General features: G+C 42.3%; 1 protein-coding gene across 1 annotated transcript in view; it reads left to right on the top strand.

Annotated features, from left to right (window-relative positions):
- ksr2 (kinase suppressor of ras 2) overlaps positions 1-22,234 on the top strand; it is a 396,870-nt gene that overhangs the window by 328,743 nt on the left and 45,893 nt on the right. The gene's annotated exons all lie outside the window — the stretch shown is intronic.

Raw genomic sequence — 22,234 nt, 5'->3', positions numbered from 1 at the left:
GTTGTGGTTAAGTTAGTTATTTAAGAAAAGCAAGAATATCATTCTGGCAATCAGATCTGCATTGAAATGGAGGGGACGTTGCTTCTTAAATTATATTTACTGAGTGATAGATGTTTCATGTGGTTAAGAGTTGGATCTGTAAGAATTGGTGGGAGTTAAGGTTATATGTCAATGCAATGGTGGGCACTGTGGTAGAAGTAACATTGCAGCAATCACATTGTCAAATGGAGTGAAATCTAAAGGTAGGTGATCCACTTGAACTTCTCATCATATCATTCAAACATAAAGCAAAATCGAAGTGAACTTTCTAGCAGCATTCAAACAATATGTGTAATATTTGTAATATTGGGGGAAGCAGCTGGTATTGGTTTATTATGTGTATTGGTTTACTTTGTTTTGCATGTAATCCAGTCAAATCACACCATGAGTACAATCAAGCCATACACTAGTTCAATGGGTAGTGCAAAGAGAAACGTAACCAGTACAAAATATAGCGTTACAGCTTCAGAGAAAGTGCAGATAGAAAAGGTGCAGGGGCCACATAGGGCAGGTTGGGAGCTGCACCCTCAACATACAGTATGAGATGCCCATTCAGTAGTCTGATAGTAGCCATGAAGAAGCTGTTTCTGATTCTAGTATTTGTGCTTTCAAGATTTTGTATCTTCTCCCCAATGTTAGAGGGAAGAAGAGGGAATGACTGGGGTCTAAGTGGTCTTTGATGATGTTGGCTGCTTTCCCACAGCTATATGAAGTGTAACTGGAGTCAGGTGGGGGATGTGGGCAGGGGAGTGGGGCTGTATGCTCATCTCTCTGCAATTACATGGAATTGGAGACTGTCTCCTGATTCCCTTATTTAACTGAGGAGCAAATACTGAATATAGGCACAAGCACGTAGATTTGATGTTAGGCTCAATGCAGTGCAAGTAATAGTGCAGTTCATATCTACTGTCCATTCATCACACTTAAGTGTTTGGGTTTTACCGTAATGTTTGTGAATTGTTGATCCTAATTTAGGCTGGGGATCTTCTGGCACCTTCCTGTTCTGACAAATCTTGCCAGATATTATTTTTGTTGATTGCTAGTTGCCACCTTGCTCAGGTGGCTCTGAATTGTGCAAAGTGAATAATTGATGGACACGTGCAGGAATAAGATGACAAGTGAGTAATTTGCCACAAAATTAGATAGAGCGGATGCTCAGAAATATCATGCATGCAACAAAGTCTGGTTAATCTAATGAGGATACTCATTCCAGAATTATATTTTCATTTTTTCTGATTTTGATCATTACTACTATTTCTAGGCGAATGCTCATAGCAGCAGTCTACTAACCATTGCTTTAGTTGTGGGCTAGCCACCATCAACCTCAGTCTCTGTTCAGACCTCAGTCTCCACTGAAAGTGTGTTGCACATTTCCTTTGTCATGGAGGTACTCTGGGGAACCAAAGCAAATCTGGGGATTGAGTATGTTTGGCTACAAGTAGGCCAGTGGCTGTAGACTGGTCAAGCTGTGGTTGGAAAGGCAAACAAGATGATTGACTGTTTAACAAGTTCTGGAAGAAAGATTACAATGGGGTGGAGGCTGGGATCCACATGTAATATTATTGAATGAGGCCAATGGTGGAAGTGACAGGGAGATCAGGGGCCTGTAACTCAAGCTACTGTGGATGAGATTTGGGGCTTTAAGAGCAACATCAAGGAGTTGGGAGCGAGACCGTGTGTTCAGAAGTGTGCTTAATGCAAGAAGACATCTCAAACAAACTGATAAATAATTACACAACTGAACCAAAAAAAATCACCCTGCACACTGCACTCATCAAGTACAATGTCACCAGATGGGCCAGATTGCTGCCAGAAGAACGGTTGTTTAAGGCTGATTCACGCTGGGAAATGACTCGTCACATTTCCAGAGGGATGCAAAATGACCCAGAAATAATCATCATCACATCCTCGGATAAAGTCAATGTTCAATCACAAAGAGCTATTAAAACAAATGATCCAGTACAGTTCCCATTCCCACACATCTTTCTGTGCAGATTGCACATAAAAGCCATTCAGTACATGTTTGATTGCTGCACTGGTCATTTCCAGATTAATTGATGACCATTGATTGGTGACCAAGATGTTCTGGGCACATCCGGGTGTGATAACACAATGAGCATTTGCCCAGCCTCATTGGACGAGCAGTGTCTGTTTGCTGCACTGTCGGCAGGATTAGAGCTTCCTATATTTACACCCTCTGTTGTTAATCCAACAATATACTTAGAAGTATTAGAATGGCACAATGATGCAGCTGGTAGACGTGCTGCCTCACAGTTCCAGAGACCTGGGTGCGATCCTGACCTCACTTGCTGTCTGTGTGGAGTTTGCACATTCTTGCTGTGACCGTGTAGGTTTCCTCTGGATGCTGCACTTTCCTCTGGGTTTGTACGTTAATTGACCTCTGTAAATTGCTTCCAGTGTGTAGGGAAGTGGGATAACATAGAACTAGTGAGAACAGGTTGTTGACGGTTGGCATACGCTCAGTGGGCCAAAGGGCCTTTTTCCAAACTGTATCTTTCAATCAATTCAATCAAAAATAAATCTGGTTTCTGCAAAGGAGATGGCGTTTAAAGGATTTGCACGATCACAATGACAATGCAAATATAATACCCACCAATTGTTCATGGCTAGCATCGTTTATTGCAGCTCTTCACTGATCACAACCGTTTTTTAAAAGTCTATTATAAACAGCTTGCAGCAATCACTGGACCAATAATTAGACAGCACCAGGCAGAAGCTTGCTCACAGCATAGGAGTTGATTGAATATGTTGTTCTTAAGAGGTTATCAGAAGCACATCAGAATGCAAAGCCCCCCTACCACATATCTATTCCTCACTGCCATGGCAGCCATTCTTGTGGCTGTAAACAGCATTGTTCTTTAAATGCTCATGTCCCAGCAGATCAGTGCAGTAATGAAACATGAGTTGCAAGATGTGACCAGGGAACAGTGCCGGGCACATTTCAGTGTATAAATCAAAGCATTTTTTTTCCCATGAAATATTTTTTCATGCACAGTGGTAGTTGCTGTCTTACAGCGCCAGAGACCCGGGTTCGTTCCTGACTACCGGTGCTGTCTGAATGGACATTCTCCCTGACACCCCGTGGGCTTTCTCTGGTTGCTCCAGTTTCCTCCCACACTCCAAAGACGTACAGGTTTGGCTTCTGTAACGAATGGTAAATTGTCCCTAGTGTGTAGGATAGTGCTAGTGTACAGAGTTATCACTGGTCGGTACGGATCAGGTGGGCTCCTTCATTATCAGGGTGAGGCCAAACACAAATTAGAGGAACGGCACTGCATATCCCATCTGGTATTCTACAACATGAAATGTGAATATCGAGTTCTCCAATTCCAGGTATCCCGTACCTCCCCATCCACCACTCCCCACCGTCCCTTTCTCTCTCCACCTTGCTACCCTGGTTCTCCTTCATGCTCCCTTTTTTCCATCTTATCCTCAGGCCCCTATCACCATGTATCTTTTGAACGAACACACGCACACGAACACACACGCACACGTGCGCACACACACACACACACTCCTCCCATTGGATCCCTCCCACTGTTCACCATCTCCTTCCTCTGTTGTTCCCATCTGTCACAATCCCTTCTTCAGATCCACACACACTCGAACACACACACACACACACACACACACACACACACACGGCTTGCTAATTCTTGCCCCACCCCTCCCCTCAACTCTTTCTCCTGGCTACATCCTCTTAGTCTAGGTGAAGGATCTCGACCAAAGTGTTGATGTCCATTTCCTTTCTCCGTTGTTGCCTGACCTCCTGAGTTCCTCCAGTTACTCTCCTTTCTTTTGCTACAAGTTTCAGCACCCTGCAGTCTCTTGTGCCAGCACAGAGGACATGTTTAGCACACCAATTAGCAACTCCTATTTCTAGGCAAGACCATGTTGCAATTAAATTTCCACGCCGGAGTTTGCACATTGCATCATTGGCAATTGGGTAAACTCTAATCTTGGAATGGTTGTGGTATTTCAGAAAGGAAGGCTACAGCATTAAGCATGTGAGTTTCATCAGCAATAAAAATAGCAGATGATACATTTAATGTGGAAATTAGTGCACAGAATTTCAGCAAGGTAGCCATTATTTTCATAAAGTAAATTGTGCACATTCAGACAAACATAATTTCCTGAGGGGAAACTCCTGTCTAAATGCTCGTTGAATGCCAAAGATAATTAAGTCGAGCAAAATATCTGTACAGTCCCATGTCTTTATTTCTCAAGTAGTTATTTTTTGACAAATTAGATTAACAATGGAAATGGAAACAATATATTGCACATCACTTCATTTATATTATAGATTTATTCGGTATGTGAATGAATAGAATTGCTGGATTGATAGTTGATCTGAAATTAATGTAATTTATTCCCATGTAATGACTGCTGCAATGTAGTGACTAATCCACTGGAAATCAACAGTGCTTTTTATGACTCTCTAAACTTGCAATAATTGTATAAAATCAATAATCATTCAGCTGGGATTTGTCACAGGACAACTAGTCATAATGCATGAAGGAAACCTGGCAAACTAAACAAAATATAGCAATGACAATAGACAATAGACAATAGGTGCAGGAGTAGGCCGTTCGGTCCTTCGAGCCAGCACCACTATTCAATGTGATCATGGCTGATCGTGGATCGTTCATGCCTCTCTCTTTACCACTGGGGTGTAAGAGAGAGACCTAGTGCAAATTGGAGGAACAACACCTCATATTTCAGTTGGGCAGATTACACCCCAGCGGTATGAACATTGACTTCTCTAACTTCAAGTAGCCCTTACTTTCCCTCTCTCTCCATCCCTCCCCTTCCCTGTTCTCCGTCCAATCTGACTGTCCCTGATACATTTTATCTCTGTTTGCTTTGTTGTCACCTTCTCTTAGCTAACAACGATCTATTCTACATTTTCCCTGATCCCTATCTCTTTTGATCCCTATCTCGTTTTCACACTGCACCCTTCCTTATCCCTGTGTCTCCCTCGCCCCTGACTCTCATTCTGAAGAAGGGTATTGATCCAAAACCTTGCCCATCCCTTCTCTCCAGAGATGCTGCCTCATCCGCTGAGTTACTCCAGCATTTTGTGTGTATCTTCAATTTAAATCAGCATCTGCAGTTCTTTCCTACACAACGGATTGGTGATGGTGTCACAGTGACAGGCTCAAGACATACCATATTGTGGAGTATTTATCTATTTCTAGTGATGCGGTTAAGACACCATGCATAATTGTCCTCTTTAGATCGATCCATGCAATCAAGGATGATTAACTTCCACACTGGCTTTATGGGTTCTGAGGTGGCTGTGAAGCCAATGTAAAAATCATAGTCTCTTCCACTGATGTGGTAGTTGGTGGCTAATGGTGTTGAGAAGGTGGGACGTGTGTAATATGACCAGTTCCTTCTGCCATTTATGTAAAGCCTATATGTGTTCCAGGGGCTTGGCCCGGAGACTCCATAATAACTCACAAGAGGCCTTCAATCATCAACCCATGGCTGATACAATCATTAAAGCTTATAATGCAAAGTATACTATTGAGCGCATTGTAACTGTGCCATTCAAAGAGGGCTATTTAGATTAATCGCACTTCTCATCCCTTGATCAGTCGCCCTGTCAGTTCAGGAGTCCATGTATTTATCCAGACAGTTACTAAATGCATTGAAAGTTTCTAGCTCTACCACCCTCAGGCCCCACCTCACCTTCCACTGGGTGGTTTTACTCTTCTCTCAAATCCCCTCTACTCCTTCTACAAGTTACCTTAATTCCTTGCTGCTGGAAATTATTCAATGCTGTTTGCTATTGCTATTGCCTTTCGCAATTATATACACCTTGATTAATTCTCACTGCAGCGTCCTTTAACACAAAGAAAACAACCCCTACCTCTCTGGTCTGTAATAATTATTTAAATCCCCCAGCCATTCTAACACCCTTATAAATCTCCTTTGCACCCTCAGTAGACTATCAGATTCTTCTGTACTATGTGATCAAAAAGGAAGCAGAATTACAGCTTTTGCCTAATCAGTGATTAATATAATTCCACCCTGACACAACTGCTCTTACTTTCAAAGCCCTGATCAATAAAGGCAAATATCCCTGTATGGATTCTTAGCGACCTGACTGATCTGTTCCACTATACTGTTTGGTCCTTTTCAAATACTTATGTATTTCCTTGTGTTTTCCATCTCCAAATGTAGGAAGGAACTGCAGATGCTGCTTTACCCCGAAGATAGACACAAAATGCTGGAGTAACTCAATGGGACAAACAGCATCTGTGGATAGAAGGAATAGGTGACGTTTCGGGTCGAGACCTTTCTTCAGTCTGAAGAAGGGTCTCGACCCGAAACATCACCCATTTCTTCTCTCCAGAGATGCTGCCTGTCCCGCTGAGTTACTCCAACATTTTGTGTCCAGGGCCCTCTTTATGTTCACCTGACCAGTCCATTATTGTATTCCAGCAACCTACAGCCTTCATTATAGCTATCACACTGCTAATTGTGGTCTCATCTATGGCAGCACGGTGGTGCAGCTGGTAGAGCTGCTGCCCGCAGAGCCACAGAGCCACAGAGACCCAGGTTTCATCCTGACCTCGAGTGCTCTCTGCATAAATAAGTAAAAGACTTGCTGATTATCACTCTTTTCTTCCTGGCAAGAAGTCAATTTTCGATCCAACTTCCAACTTGCTGTTTTCCCTTCGATCCCTGTAACCTGAGTCTGAATAGAGCCAAAGAGAGCCAAGTAATATAACTTATTTTATCCTTTATTGGCCTCTTTAAAAAAAAAAAAAGCTGGATGGAGAATTTGACATGCTTACCAACTTGCATCCTGCACAGATATGTCAATCAGATTCAGATTCAGATTCAGATTCAATTTTAATTGTCATTGTCAGTGAACAGTACAGAGACAACGAAATGCATTTAGCATCTCCCTTGAAGAGCGACATAGCAAACGATTTGAATAAAAAAATAATAAGTGTCCGGGGGGGAGGGGCGGTGGTGATTGGCAGTCACCGAGGTATCCTGACCAACCATTCACTTCAAAAATAATCTACATATTTAAAATGCACATTTAAATGTTCTTTATCTTGTTCTGTTTAAATTAACTATTTGATGTCATCGGGATGACACAGAGACCCCAGATAGCTTGGTGGGGAAGCTGTGAGCAATTGCATGGCTCCGTACTGCTTTATGAGGCAGTTTAATGCAGTAGTAATAAAGTATTTGTTATTTTCTTTCTTGATGAAAAATTAATGCAGCCTGTAACCACTCCAAACCAAGAATGCTTTTCTTTTCTTCATTTCCATCTCCTCAACTCATTTCTACCTCAGTCATCTGCAGCTGAAATTCTAATCCATACCTTTGTACCTCAATATTCCAGTGAACCCTAGACTGGTTCCACTTGCTCTGCTCTCTCAAAACTGGCCATCCAGAAATGGCTGTCCGTGCCCTATGCTTGTTGAATTACTTTGATGTTAAAATTGTTATCCCTTTTTCCCAGACTTCATACCTCCCACTTTCATTAATCTCATCCAAATCCAGCAGGGCTCTATATACTACAAATTCAGGACAAATAATAGTCCTGCAAATAATTTTGGAATACCTTGCAATGTTAAGTGTGCTATGAAAATGCAAGCTGTTTCAGCTGTTTAACCATTTTGAAATAGGATCAATAGTTTGCATTGATGTAATTCCTTTCACATCCATGGTGCGTTACATTTCACTGGATAATCATTGCTTTGATAGCAAAAGGGTCAAACAATTTGTGCACAACACATATTGTAAGCAAAAGATGAAGTGGTATTGCATTTGTCATATTTCACTGAAGTTCTCTGTAACCTGTAACGCCAAGACAGATAATATGTTCATTAACAGGTTGAGCATGACTATACCTCTTGAAAAAGAAATGAAAAACATGCACTCAATTTAATTATAATTTTATCTTAGATTGTGCTAATTGCTGTTTGGGGGTGATTCATATTCCTTGATGAGAACGAGTAACGCAATCTGCTATTGGAGCAAGATGAGTGCACGGGGAATGGGGGGGAGGAGGAGGGAAGAAAAGATATGCTGTGATTATGTAATTATTGTTGGAGATCCTTGATATATGACACGTTGAGATTTGCGTTGTGAATTTGTGATGTAAATCTAATATAATTCCAGGTGCTTTGAACAGATTCTACACTTAATTCCATTTGCCTGCATTTGGCCCATGTCTCTCTAAACCCTTTCTATCCATGTATTAATCTAATTGTTTTTTAAATGTTATTGTATTTGCCTCAACTACCTTCTCCGGCAGCTCATTCCAAATACCCATGAAAAAATAGCCCCTCGGGTTCTTATTCCCCTCCCACCATAAACCTATATTTGTGCAGGACAGAGCCATGTGAGAAGCTAGAAGTTGGTATGGAGGGTGGTGTGGGAAAGGTTAGTGGACAGAATAGCAAGGTGAAAGGCAGAGAGCGAGGAAGGAGGGTTAGTTTAAACTGCACGTATTTCAATGCAAGGGGCCTGACGGGTAAGGCAGATGAGCTTAGGACAAGAATAGGTACGAGCGACCGGGACATTGTAGCCGTGACTGAAACCTGGTTAAGGGAGGGGCAGGACTGACAGCTCAATGTTCTGGAGTACAGGTGCTTCAGGGGAGACGGGTGAGGGAAAAAGAGGAGGGGAGTTTCATTGTTGGTTAAGCAGGATTTCCAGGCTGTGTTCAGAGGTGACATTACGGATGGTTCATCTCGTGAGGCTATATGGGTGGAGCTGAGGTATAAGAAAGGGATGATCATCTTCTTGGGGGTGCAGAAGTAGGCCATTCGGCCCTTCGAGCCAGCACCATCATTCAATATGATCATGGCTGATCATCCCCAATCAGTACCCCGTTCCTGCCTTCTCCTCATATCCCCTGACCCTGCTATCTTTAAAAGCCCTATCTAGCTGTCTCTTGAAAGTATCCAGAGAACTGGCCTCCACAGCCCTCTGAGGCAGAGAATTCCACAGACTCACAACTCTCTGTGAGAAAAAGTGTTTCCTCGTTTCCATTCTAAATGGCTTACCCCTTATTCTGAAACTGTGGCCCCTGGTTCTGGACTCCCCCAACATCGAGAACATGTTTCCTGCCTCTAGCGTGTCCAAACCCTTAACAATCTTATATGTTTCAATACGATGCCCTCTCATCCTTCTAAACTCCAGAGTGTGCAAGCCCAGCTGCTCCATTCTCTCAGCATATGATAGTCCCGCCATCCCGGGAATTAACCTTGTAAACCTACGCTGCACTCCCTCAATAGCAATAATGTCCTTCCTCAAATTAGGGGACCAAAACTGCAATACTCCACGTGTGGTCTCACTAGGGCTCTGTACAACTGCAGGACCTCTTTACTCCTATACTCGACTCCTCTTGTTCTAAAGGCCAATTTGCTTTCTTCACTGCCTGCTGTACCTGCATGCTTACTTTCATAGACTGATGAACAAGGACCCCCAGATCCCTTTGTACTTCCCCTTTTCCCAACTTGACGCCATTTGGATAGTAATCTGCTTTTCTTTATTTATACCAAAGTGGATAACCTCACATTTATCCACATTAAACTTCATCTGCCATGCATCTGCCCACTTCCCCAACCTGTCCAGGTCACCCTGCATTCTCATAGCATCCTCCTCGCAGTTCACGCTGCCGCCCAGCTTTGTCATCTGCAAATTTGCTAATGTTACTTTGAATTACTACATCAAAATCATTGATCCACCGATATCAGGCTCACTGATCTATAATTCCCTGTTTTCTCTCTCCCGCCTTTCTTAAAAATTGGGATAACATTAGTTACCCTCCAATCCACAGGAACTGATCCTGAGTCTATAGAACATTGGGCAATTATCACCAATGCAGCCACGATTTCTAGAGCCACTTCCTTAAGTACCTGGTATGCAGACCATCAGGCCCTGGGGCTTTATCATCCTTCAGTCCCATCAGTCTATCCAACACCATTTCTTGCCTAATGTGGATTTCCTTATTTGTGGAATTCCCTGCCACAGAGGGCAGTGGAGACCAAATCACTGGATGGATTTAAGAGAGAGTTAAATAGAGCTCATGGGGGTAGTGGAATCAAGGGATATGGGGAGAAGGCAGGCACGGGTTATTGATTTGGGGCGATCAGCCATGATTGCAATGAATGTGGTGCTGGCTCAAAGGCCGGATGGCCTCCTCCTGCACCTATTTTCTATGTTTCTATGTTTCCTTCAGTTCCTCCGTCATCCGAGATCCTCTGGCCACTACTATATCATGAAGATTGTTTGTGTCCTCCTTAGTGAAGACGGATCCAAAGTACCTGTTCAACTCACCTGCCATTTCCTTGTTCCCCATAATAAACTCACCTTTTACGGTCTTCAAGGGTCCAACTTTGGTCTTAACTAAATGTTTCCTCTTCACATACCTAAAGAAGCTTTTACTATTGTCCTTTATATTCTTGGCTAGCTTACCTTCGGACCTCATCTTTTCTCCCCGTATTGTCTTTTTAGTTATCTTCTGTTGTTCTTTAAACATTACCCAATCCTCTTGCTACCCGCTCATCTTTGCTACGTTGTACTTCTTCTCTTTTATTTTTATACTGTCCCTGACGTCCCTGTCAGCCACGGTTGCCCCTTACTCCCCTTGGAATCTTTCTTCCTCCTAGGAATGAACTGATCCTGCACCTTCTGTATTATTCCTAGAAATACCTGCCATTGTTGTTCCACTATCATCCCTGCTAGGGTATCTTTCCTGTCAACTTTGGCAAGCTCCCCCCTCATGGCCCCATAGTCCCCTTTATTCAACTGTAACACTGACACCTCCGATCTACCCTTCTCCCTCTCCAATTGTAGATTAAACCTGATCATATTATGGTCACTACTCCTAATGGCTCATTAACCTCAAGTTCCTTTATCGAGTCCTGTTCATTACATAACACTAATTCCAGAATTGCCTTCTCCCTGGTAGGCTCCACTACAAGCTGCTCTAAGAATCCATCAGGAAGGCACTCTACAAAGTCCCTTTCTTAGGGTCCAGTACCAACCTGATTTTCCCAGTCTACCTGCATGTTGAAATCTCTCATAACAACCACAGTATTACCTTTGCTACATGCCAATTTTAACTCCTGATTCACCTTGCACCCTATGTCCAGGCTATTGTTTGGGGCCTGTAGATAAGTCCCATTAGGGTATTTTTACCCTTACAATTCCTTAGTTCTATACATACTGACTCCACATCTCCTGTTTCAATGTTACCCCTTGCAAGGGACTGAATTTCATTCCTCACCAACAGAGCTACCCCGCCCCCTCTGCCCACCTGTTTGTCTTTTCGATAGGAGGTACACCCTTGAATATTCAGTTCCCAGCCCTGGCCCTCTTGCAGCCGTGTCTCTGTTACACCACCGCCGTTAAAGTGAAGGGCATAGCAGGCTGATGAGGGAAATTGAGACGTTAGTCAAAAACAAGAAGGATGCATGGGACAGGTATTGGCAACTGGGATCAAGTGCATCCCTGGAGGACTTTCGGGAACTAAGGAGTAAACAAAAAGAGGAAATCAGAAGGGCAAAAGGGACCAGGAGATAGCTCTGGTGGGTAGCATTAAGGACAATCCCAACATATTTTATAAATACATAAGGGGGAAAAGGCTAACTAGGGAGAGAGTTGGACCTCTCAAGAATCAAAGCAGGCACCTCTGTGTGGAGCCATAAAGATGGGCAAGGTCCTAAATGAGTATTTTTTTCTCAGTATTTACCGAGGAGAAAGGCAGTAGGACCGGGGAAAATGGAGCAGACACTGGAAGTGTCTTGAGAGCAGTCAAGGATACTGTTGAAGAAGTACTGAAGTTACTGTCGTGTTTGAAGATAGACAAACCTCCTGGGCCTGATCTGGTATATCCGAGGACATTGTGGGAAACTACAGAGGAAATTGCGGGAGCTCTGGTTGAAATTTACGAATCGTCCTTAAATACAGGAGAGGTGCCGGATGACTGGAGAGTGGGAAATGTTGTACCTCTTTTCAAGAAGGGCTGCAGGGAAATTGCTGGGAACTATGGGCAGCATTTGGATGGGCAAGGGCTGGTTTGGGATAGTCAGCATGGTTTTGTACGTGGGAGGTCATGTCTCACAAATCTGATTGATTTTTTTGATGATGTGACAAAAAAGGTTGATGAGGGCAAAGCTGTAGACATTGTGTACATTGACTTCAGTAAGGCGTTCGACAAGGTTCTGCATGCTAGCATGGCCTGGAAGGTAAGATCGCATGAGATCCAAGGAGAGATAGCTGAATGGATACCAAATTGGTTCCATGGAAGGAAGCAGAGGGTAATGGTGGAAGGTTGCTTCTCAGATTGGATGCCTGTGACTAGTGGTGTGCCTCAGGGTTCGGTGCTGGGCCTGTTACTGTTTGACATCTACATCAATGATTTGGATGGGAACATACATGGCAAGATTAGCAAGTTTGCTGATGATACAAAAGTTAGTGGTTTTGCAGATAGTGAAGATGGTTGTGAACGATTGCAGCAGGATCTGGATCGATTGGCCAGGTGGGCAGAGGAATTGTTGATGGAATTTAATACAAAGAAGTTGAGGTGTTGCATTTTGGGAAGTCTAACGAGGGCAGGACCTACACAGTAAATGTAGGCCTCTGGGGAGTGTTGTAGAGCAGAGGGATCTAGGAGTACAGGTACATTGTTTCTTGAAGGTCAAGATGCAGGTAGATGTGGTGGTCAAAAAGGCTTTTGGCACTTTGGTCTTCATAAGTCAGAGTATTGAGTATAGAAGTTGGGAGGTCATGTTGCAGTGGTATAAGACGTTGGTGAGACCGCATTTAGAATATTGTGTTCAGTTCTCGGCACCATGTTATAGGAAAGTTATTGTCAAGGTTGTAAGGGTTCAGAAACGATTTACGAAGATGTTGCCAGGACTAGAGGGTGTGATCTATAGGGAGAGGTTGAGTAGGCTGGGTCTCTATTCCATGGAGCGCAGGAGGATGATATAGGTGTACAACATCATGAGAGGAATTGATTGGGTAGATGCACAGTCTTTTACCTAGAGTAGGGGAATTGAGGTTCAAGATGAAGGGGAAAAGATTTAATAGGAATCCACGGGGTAACTTTTTCACACAAAGGGTGGTGGGTGTATGGAACAAGCTGCCAGAGGAGGTAGTTGAGGCTGGGGCTAGCCTATCGTTTAAGTTAGACAGGTACATGGATATGACAGGTTTGGAGGGATATGGACCAAGCACAGGCAAGTGGGACTAGTGTGGCTGGGACATTGTTACCCAGTGTGGGCGAGTTGGGCCGAAGGGTCCGTTTCCACACTGTATCACTCTTTGAATCTTGATTCCCCTACTCTTGGAAAAAGACTTTGTCCATCTATCTTATCTATACCCCTCAGGATCTCATACACCTCTATAAGATCATCCCTCACCCTCCTGTGCTCCATGGAAAAAAGCCTGCCCAACCTCACCGTATAGCTCATGACCTCAAGTCCTGGCAACATCCTTGCAAACCTTCTCTTCACTCTTATCAGCTTAATCACATCTTTCCTATAGCAGAGTGACCATACTGAATACAATACTCCAAATTTGAACTCACCAATGTCATGCACAATTATAAAAGAATATCTCAACTCTATACTCAATATCCTGACAGTCTCTATGTACCTGTGACACTACTTTCAGAAAACTGTTCACCTTCTAGATCCCTCTACTCTACAACACTCCCCAGAACGCTGGCATTCACTGTGAAGGTCCTGTCCTGGTTTGAGTTCCCAATATGCAACACCTCACACATATCTGCATTGAATCCATTACCCATTCTTCAGCTCACATGCCCAGCTGATCAAGATCCTTTTCAGATTATTTTTGATAACCCTCTTCCCTGTGTATGATAACATCTACTTTAGTGTCATCTGCAAACTTACTAATCTTGCTTTGCACATTCTCATCTAAATTTTAAATATAAACCATAAACACTAATAGACACAGCACCGATCCCTAAGGCACACCACAAGTCACATGCCTCCAGTCTGAAAAACAACCTTCCATCACCACCCTATTATGTTATGCTACACGATAGCAGCACGGACACATTTTCCCCATTCCAATCTCCATATGCCTTGATTCATTTGGTGTCTAAAGGTCTCTGTGATCTGAACATAATAGTTGTCATGAATATAAGGGAAGGCATGGAGAAAGGGCCATAGGCTGAACTCTTCCATGGTGCCCAAGGAGCCCCATCTAACCTAGTCCCACAAGTTCAAGTTCAAGTTCAGGTTTATTGTCATGTGTCCCTGATAGGGCAATGAAATTCTTGCTTTGCTTCAGCACACAGAACATAATAGGCATTTACTACAAAACACATGAATAAATAAACTGATAAAGTGCAAATAACAGATAATGGGTTATTAATGTTCAGAGTTTTGTCCGAGCCAGGTTTAGTAGCCTGATGGCTGTGGGGAAGTAGCTGTTCCTGAACCTGGTTGTTGCAGTCTTCAGGCTCCTGTACCTTCTGCCTGAAGGTAGCAGGGAGATGAGTGTGTGGCCAGGATGGTGTGGGTCTTTGATGATACTGCCAGCCTTTTTGAGGCAGCGACTTCGATAAATCCCCTCGATGGAAGGAAGGTCAGAGCCGATGATGGACTGGGCAGTGTTTACTACTTTTTGTAGTCTCTTCCTCTCCAGGGCGCTCAAGTTGCCGAACCAAGCCACGATGCAATCGGTCAGCATGCTCTCTACTGTGCACCTGTAGAAAAACTTGGCTTTGCAAAGTTTCATAATCCTTCAGCCAAGTGTCCTTAGGTCATAGATAGGTATGTGCGACTGGGACATTATAGCCATTATGGAAACCTGGTTAAGAGAGAGGCAGGACTGGCAGCTCAATGTTGCAGGGTACAGGAGCTTCAGGAGAGACAGAGGTGAGGGTAAAAGAGGAGGGGTGAGGTTGCGTTATTGGTTAAGGAGGATGTCATGGCAGTGGTCAGAGATGACATTATGGATGGTTTGTCTAGTGAGGCAATACAGGTGGAGTTGTGGAACAAGAAAGGGATGATCACCTTGGTGGGGGTGTACTACAGGCCCACAAATAGTCAACGGGAATTAGAACAGCAAATGTACCAGGAGATTGCAGACAGCTGCAGGTCAAATAAGGTTGTGGCAGTACGGGATTTCACCTTTCCGAATATTGACTGGAATATCATAGTGTGGAAGATTTAGACGGGGTAGAATTTGTAAAAATGTGTTCAGGTGAGTCTCCTCCAGCAATATGTTGGAGGGCCCCACATCGGAGAGGGCAACAGGATCTAGTCCCAGCACCGAGCATTGTGGCACACCACTAGTCACTAGATGGACAAGGGCTTATCAGGGATAGTCAGCATGGTTTTGTACGTGGGAGGTCGTGTCTCACGTATGTGACTAAAGAGGTTGATGAAGTCAGAGCTGTAGAAGTTGTATACAGTATATAGACTTCAGCGAGCCATTCGACAAGATTCCGCAAGGCAGACTGCTCTGGAAGGTTAGATCACATGGGATCCAAGGAGAGATAGCTAAATGGATGGAAGACTGGCTGCGTGAATGGAAACAGAGGATGATGGTGGAAGGTTGCTTTTTGGACTGGAGACCTGTGACTAATGATGTGCCTCAGGGTTAGGTGGGCTCATTGCTATTTGTCATCTATATCATTGATTTGGATGAGAACGTACATGGCATGATTAGCAAGTTTGAAGATGACACTAAAGAGGGTGGTATTGTAGATAGTGAAGATGGTTGTTAAAAATTGCAGCAGGGTCTAGATCAGTTGGGCAATTGGGCTGTGGAATTGTTCATGGAATTTAATGGGGGCGCTGGCTCATTTTCCTCATTGTGTCTGAAAGAAAAATGTTGCTGGAATATCCGAAAATTATGCTCTCCTACCATTGGATATAACTGGAGAGTTGAACAAAGACTGGCGCCCAGCAACACCTGGCAATACTGGGGCAGGGAATCAAAAGCTTAATCAGAGAGCTAGGTTTTAAGAAATATCTTAAAGGAGGAAAGAAAGCTAGGAAGCCGTAGAGGTTTCGCAAGGGATTTGCAGAGCTTAAGGGCTTGGTAGCTGAAGGCATGTGGTAGTGCAGTCAATCTGTGGGATCACTCAGAGGTCAGAATGAAAATAATAGGTTGCAGAGTTGCAAGCGATTACAGAGAGAGACGACCTTGGCGTGATGTGAAACTGAGAACAGTAAAGTAGGTAGCTGCCACAAATTCCAGGTTGAATGGAAGATGTGATATGGGCAGCAACGTTTTTCATGAACTCAAGGCATGGAATAGTTGAGTAAACTCTATTTTAATGTCACATTTAAAGAACTACACTTCCACACAGATCCTCTTGGAACTATGCTCTCGTTCTATGGAGCCTATTCCATGGTAGTCATTGTGTGTGGTTCTTTGAGCTCTAATTTATGCTAAATTTTATTTTTTTAATTTTATTTTTATTAGCAGTACAGTTTTATGCTAAATTGGGTGAAAATAAGTGTTGTTCCAATTAGTGATCTTATTGGATGCATTCCTTGCAAGGAAAAAGACCAAGCAACTTAATGCGCCTGCTGACCTAAAGGTCCTGGTCCAATTTCATGTTTAGCATGATTGTACCCGGGAACGATTGCTAAAGGAATCAGGAACTGATTAAATTGATTTTGAATCATTTAAGAATGTAAAAACGCCATGGTTTACAGGATATATAATACAACGGGCCATTTTCTTTTTAAGAAACCAAATTCCCAAATTCAGAACGTTTGTCAATTTAAGTGTGAACTTTCAGAGTTAGAAACTAAAGGGCCTGTCCCACTTTCCCGAGTTATTCACGAATTCTCCTGAGTTTACAAACTCGCAGAATGTTCGTAACGAGTCCGTAGGAGTCCGTGGATATATCGTAGCGGCTCGTTATGCCAGCTGTAGGTACTCGGGGCGATTTTTTCACTCGTGGACATTTTTCATCATGCTGAAAAAATGTCCCGACTTACCTGATGCCCCGAGTACCTACAGCTGGAATAACGAGCCGCTACGATATATCCATGGACTCCTACGGCCTCATACTGACCCGTTACGAACATTCTGCGAGTTTGGAAACTCTGGAGAATTCGTGAATAACTTGGGAAAGTGGGACAGACCCTTAAGGTGTCAAAGAGTTATGATAATCCCAATTTAAGTGTTGGATTTTTTTACTCCACACAATCAATCTACAGTTCTACTTTGAATTTTTGATGTGTCTTACTCTTCTCTGATATTGCTGATATGTTTTCTGTAGTGCTGTGAGAAATGTCAGGTACAAGAAGCTAACATAGCGCACTCTTTTGTTTTCTGTATAAAAATTCAAAAATTCTGGAACTAAATATTTGAAATCTTTACAAAATTATTTAAAACAAAACTTCTACCCAGAGTAGAATGGATCATTTTTGGAATATCGGAAGGCAACCCTGAATTAAATATGTTTCAAAAGAACTTACTTAATTATGGGCTAATAATCGGAAAAAAGCTTATACTTAAATTTTGGAAAAATTCTCCAATACCAACAACAAAAATGTGGATTTCAAACATGTTCGAAACATTACACTTGGAAGAGATGAGACTCCTCCTAGCAGGTAAAGCAGATCACTTCCAAAAGACGTGGTCTGCATTTATGGAACTATTACAAGCTAAGGTGCAATAATAAGTTAAAATATAAAGGCTACCAGGACCTGGTAATGGGGGATATAAAATACATTTTTAATAAAAACATGGTTGGTATATCCTTTTTTGCGGAGTTTTGTGTTAGAATAGAGCGACTGATTTTCCTTTTTTCCTTTTGTTTCTTTTCTTTCTAGGGTCTTAATTATTTTCTTTGCTTCCTTCTCTAATTCCTTCCCTAAGGGGTTCTTTTCTCTCAACACTTTCCTGCACCTTCACGATTCTTGCTTAATTTTCTTACTTCTTTTATTTCTTTCTCTTTTAAAGCTCAAAAAATGAAGTGGTACAACATAATGTAATAAGATTTATGCGATGTATTAATGTGATTTACTGTACTGCTAATAAAAATAAAATTAAAAAAAAAAACTTTCAGAGTTAGAAACTAAAGGGCCTGTCCCACTTTCCCGAGTTATTCACGAATTCTCCTGAGTTTACAAACTCGCAGAATGTTCGTAACGAGTCCGTAGGAGTCCGTGGCTATATCGTAGCGGCTCGTTATGCCAGCCGTAGGTACTCGGGGGTAATTTTTTCACTCGTGGACATTTTTCATCATGCTGAAAAAACGTCCCGACTTACCTGATGCCCCGAGTACCTACAGCTGCAATAACGAGCTGCTACGAAATATCCACGGACTCCTACGGCCTCATACTGACCCGTTACGAACATTCTGCGAGTTTGGAAACTCTAGTGAATTCGTGAATAACTTGGGAAAGTGGGACAGACCCTTAAGGTGTCAAAGAGTTATGATAATCCCAATTTAAGTGTTGGATTTTTTTACTCAACACAATCAATCTACAGTTCTACTTTGAATTTTTGATGTGTCTTACTCTTCGCTGATATTGCTGATATGTTTTCTGTAGTGCTGTGAGAACCTATTTGTTATTAATGCATCTGTAAGTTTGTATCCTCGTGAGACATGGTCTATGTACTTGCGTGCTTCTCATTCTTTACAGCTGAAGGGGAGCATGTTTCTACATATTCCATCACATTAAAAGGCAATTATACCTCCTTCCATATGCCTCTTAAAGCAGGCTTCACGTGTTCAGATCAATTTCTAGAATCCTCTTAAAGATAACTTAATAAACTGCTTAAGTGCCTGTAAATATTCTGTACCTTGCCGAATACATTTTGAATCAAATAGACACTAACAAGATATGAGATCCTCTGTGTCAAGAACCAGGTACATCCCTCTAGTGCCCACAGCCCACAGAACTTGATCAAGATGCAGAGTGTTTTTGAAATGCCCAAGCTGCCCTTACATTTACATATGTTATTTGTGTACTACTCTGGGACACCTATCTGAGAAATATATTTGATTTTGAAGTTACTAAAGAACACAGTAAGAAGGAAATTCTAGTTTTATACCTTTCCCAAGGTTCACTGTTTAAAACATGTTTTGCCAACAGAGCCCTTCTTTCATAAATCTAGTCAGTATATAAAATGTAATAGCTTTACAGTCGGCGGCTGAATATTGAATTGGGGAAAGATACAGGTTGGATTTGCTGATGAGAATCTTAAGATAATTTTGCAGGGCCTTGATTCACTGGTGACAATTTACAGGCACCCAACACTTATCAAAGAGTATTTGACTGATTAGATTCAGTGCACAGAGATTAGAAAGCAGTAAGTCCCTAACTTTCTATTATCTACTCACAATATGAGCTGCCCTTTCTGTTACACGAGGCCTTATCAAATTTATCCCATTGCTTCAATATGGACATTAAATATGTATTAGTCTGTACCAGATTTATGGGAAAGAACACACTCCTAGCAATAATTACATGGCAAGGACCCAAATTTCTAGACTGAAAATGCAGTCTGGATAGTTGACCATGAAATACAGCTGTTATTGCCACCAGTTAAACAGAACATGGATGCTTGAATACTAATCTGCATGTAAACATTTTAAAATACCTGTCTTACCAGTGTCCACTGACATAAATATGGCAGCCAATAAATTGAAGATAGATAGAAAATACAAATTGCATATATAAAATCAATTCTAGTAATTTACACGTGCACTTTCTCGGTGTGACTGAAGGCAAATGAAACATCTTTAATCTGACCCAGGAAACATCCAGAATATATTCACCAATAGGCAAGCATTTAGCACAGTTTGAATAGTTTAAAATATTAACAAAATATATTGTGTTAGATGGTGGTACTTGACTAATTTGAGAGTTTTTAAGTATTTTTGGATTTTTTTGAGAAGGTTGTGGAAGGGCAAAGAGGGTATTGCAATGGTTGTAGTATATATGAGCATGTTAGGGGTGAGTATTGCGTTCCTAGAAAATGGATATATCATGATTTTCCATATTGCAAAGCCATGTCATCTGTGCATGCATCAGAAATTGCAGTTATGAAGAAGCATTTCATGCGGATTAATTTACTTCTTTTCACACAAATTCAGTGAGAGCACATTTTATTCCGCATCTCAATTTTTTTTGGTAGTAAGTTCTAAATGTTAGAAGACCGAATTTCTGTAAACTGAGCGGCTGTGATGCAGGGGCCGCTTGTCTTCAAAAAGGTGTTTGATGAAGTATCGGATGATGGGCTTGTCATCAAAATTGAATGCAAAGGAGCCAGTATCAGCATTGGTCGAAAACTGATAAAATGACAGGAAAGAAAGTATCAATGAATAGTGTGTTTATCAGGCTGGAGGAATGTGTAGCATGGTGCTCCCCAGAAGTTAGTGCTAGGACCAGGAAAAAAATATATATTGAGATCATGACGTCATGGAGCAATTTAAATAAAAGCAATAACCATAATGACCATAAAGCTATGTCGCTCTTCCAGGGAGATGCTAAATGCATTTCGTTGTCTCTGTACTGTACACTGACAATGACAATGACAATTAAAATTGATTCTGAATCTGAATCTGAATCTGAGAGTGAGATATCCTTAAATATTTGCAGGAATCTATTGGCAAATCTGTCTTCCAGTGTCTCAGAATGTGATGTGGTTACCATAGAAATTGTACAGAAAGGCACAGACCCCCAGAGTGGCACTATTTTAGTGCATGTTTTATTGGCAATACAATTTAGGCATCGCAGAGGAGCATCTTGTAGAGTTTTTGCCTCACAACTCCAGCAATCCAGGTTCAATCCTGATCTCAGGTGCGGTCAGCGTGGAGATTGCATGTTCTCCTTGTGACAACATGTGTCCGTTGGAGGTGGCGAAACCGCGGAGGATACTTTTTGTATGTGACGGCTGTGGGGTGAAAGGTGAGGACTAGAGGGGGACTCCCCTTGTTGCCCCCTCCCCCCCCCCCCCCCCCCCACTCATCCCCCCCCCCCCCCCCCCCCCCCCCGCAGTGCTCAAACCTCATCATAAATCCCAAAGACAAGCAGGTAAGGAAGTTAATTGACCACTGTACATTGGCATTGATTTAGGATGAGTAATTGCATAACTGCTGCTCACCATTAGAAAGTAAGTAGTGAGCACTAAAGCCATGCCAGCAATAGGTAGAGAAAGTCCAGTGTAGAATAGCATGGGCGCAGATAGCTCATTATACTATTCGGGACCGAGTCATCTCGATGGAAGAAGTGAAGAGAGATTCTAGAGAGGATAGACTTGGTTTATACTCTCTAGAATTTAGGAGATTGAGAGGGGATCTTATAGAAACTTACAAAATTCTTAAGGGGTTGGACAGGCTAGATGCAGGAAGATTGTTCCCGATGTTGGGGAAGTCCAGGACAAGGGGTCACAGCTTAAGGATAAGGCTGGGGGGAAATCCTTTAAAACAGAGATGAGAAAAACCTTTTTCACACAGAGAGTGGTGAATCTCTGGAACTCTCTGCCACAGAGGGTAGTTGAGGCCAGTTCATTGGCTATATTTAAGAGGGAGTTAGATGTGGCCCTTGTGGCTAAGGGGATCAGAGGGTACGGAGAGAAGGCAGGTACGGGATACTGAGTTGGATGATCAGCCATGATCATATTGAATGGCGGTGCAGGCTAAAGGGCCGAATGGCCTACTCCTGCACCTAATTTCTATGTTTCTATGTTTCTGTTATATACTCGAGAAGCTTGGAAATCCCTAAGGGCCAAGACAAAGCACTCATACCAGGTGAAAGTAAAATGAAGTTGCACATAATGTCATACTAAGTGGAGACAGTAGCAAGTCCGATCTGCCGGTACAATTACACTCACACGCACACTCACAACTATTCCATCACTCAGCCACACAGAACTCACATTTATGACAGGTACTCATCCATGGCAACCATTTGATTGACAGAGATTGAAATGCATTCACTAACTCCCTAGCAGAAGAAGAAAAAATAGGAGCTAGAATGAAATGAATTAAATGAATAAAATATAGCTGATCTTTTACTTCAATGCTGCTTTCCTCCACTGACCTTATATACCTTGATTCCCTTAATGCTCCAAAATCTTCAATTCCTTTCTTAATATATTCAGTGGCTGAGCTTCCACAGGTTTTAGGGGAGAAAATAACAAAACATTACCAACAAAACCAAGGATGTCTGAATAC

This window comes from Leucoraja erinacea, chromosome 25, assembly GCF_028641065.1.
Source record: "Leucoraja erinacea ecotype New England chromosome 25, Leri_hhj_1, whole genome shotgun sequence".
In the NCBI taxonomy this organism is placed as follows: Eukaryota; Metazoa; Chordata; class Chondrichthyes; order Rajiformes; family Rajidae; genus Leucoraja; species Leucoraja erinaceus.
The sequence above is the reverse complement of the archived record's forward strand: the minus strand, read 5'-3'. Positions and strand labels throughout refer to the sequence as shown.